This window comes from Marmota marmota, unplaced genomic scaffold (assembly GCF_001458135.2).
Source record: "Marmota marmota marmota unplaced genomic scaffold, marMar, whole genome shotgun sequence".
Classification (NCBI taxonomy): domain Eukaryota; kingdom Metazoa; phylum Chordata; class Mammalia; order Rodentia; family Sciuridae; genus Marmota; species Marmota marmota.
Window position 1 is genome coordinate 7,390,454 of NW_026000068.1, and position 1,517 is coordinate 7,391,970.

The following is a 1,517-nucleotide window of genomic DNA, read 5'->3' on the forward strand; positions in this document are numbered from 1 at the left end:
CCGCGCCTGACCTCCCCGGGCCCCTCCCCCGGGCCCGCCCCTTCCCGGTTTGGGACCCCTTAGAGCCGAGGGTGCCCCCTGCACCCCAGGAGTTCACTCCTGCCTCCCAAGGGTAAGTTCTCCTGAGCGTTGACTTTTCAAGGACTCTTTCACCGGCCTCGCGGAGACCTCCCGCCCCCGGTCCCGTCCCTCCGACGTGGCTACTTTTCGGGGTGGGCAGTATAAAGGGCCGGAGGCAGCGCGGGCCGAGACCCGAGACGTGGCGCGTCCGCCCTACCCGTCTAGGCTACAGGTACGTGAGCGTCCCGTAGTGGGATCGGTGCAGAGGGTGGGCGGGAGCCATCGGTCCTCTCGGACTCGGAGTTTGAGATTTTGTTCCTCTGTGACATCCTCTTGCGTGCTGAGCAAGAAACTCCTTAATGAAGACTGGGAGAGTCGCTGAGGGTTCTTGAAGGAGCAGTTTGGGGGTGAGGCTCCCACCTAGTTCAGGCCGCTTTCAGAGGGGTTAAACCAGGGAAATGAACACTTGTGCCGGACCAGGGAAGCAGATCAAGAGATCACCAAATAGCCACGCTGAGCTTAGGCAGAGAAGCTCCATCTAGACCAAAGTCATCTCTTCCAATTCTGGGGCAGAAATTCCCTGTTGCACTTTTGCGAGATGTTTGGGCCTTGCTGATCTAACACTCCTCGGATGAGAAGTTTATAATTGGAAAACAAAGTACCTTTGAAGACTCCTGTAGCTTGATACTTTGTTGCAATTCTACAGCTTTTAAGGAGAGAGGTCAGCTTCTCTGGGTTTAAAACTGTGAAAATGGGCGAGTGTTAAAATAATAGGATAAGACAGTAAAACCTGGGTTCTCTGTCCTGTCCTGAATGGTCATGTGTAACCCTTTCCCTCAGGATGGGGGTGGGGGACAGTCTGCGTTTTTGGTTTTTTTTTTTTTTTTTTCCTTCTATGCTTCAAAGGATGGCTTTAAGGTGCTCCTGCCTAAGGAAACTATGAATGTCCTCTCTCAACCGCAGTAACATAAGGATGGCCGTATGGTCCATGTTCACACAGCCGCTTTTAGAGCCAATGCCAGCCCTTTGATGGGTCAGGCAAATACTGAGAACAGTCCTGTACATCCATGGGATTCCATTGAGTTCATCCATGAAACAAAGCGCCATTGCGGGTCGAGTGTGTCATAGCTCATGCAGGACAGAGCAGATCCAACAGGAGGACAGTAGCATATAAGTTGCCATCAATCTGTCTTTATTTCCTATTATTGTTCTAATGAAAGAAGTGAAACACTTCTGAAGGCGTCCATATAAACCCATTCCATACCCAAATGCCTAGTCTCTCCAACTGGTGATGGGACTGCCTCGGATGCTTGGGGCCACACTCTGATTTCCTTTAAGAGGTCTGGGAGGAAGTGTCAGTCGCTGGCAGCCCCTTGGTAAGCATTCCTGGTGCGTGGTAGCTGCTGGCTTCTGGGACTTGAATGAAAACCTTAGCACTTTACTTTCTGTGCTGGGGG

General features: G+C 52.0%; 1 long non-coding RNA gene across 1 annotated transcript in view; it reads left to right on the forward strand.

The window, feature by feature from the left end:
- Positions 1–6: 6 nt before the first annotated feature.
- Positions 7–1,517, forward strand: part of LOC107146373 — a 4,192-nt gene continuing 2,681 nt past the window's right edge. Inside the window, exon 1 of the long non-coding RNA XR_001504030.2 lies at positions 7–292. This is a non-coding gene — a long non-coding RNA (uncharacterized LOC107146373). The remainder of the gene's footprint in view (positions 293–1,517) is intronic.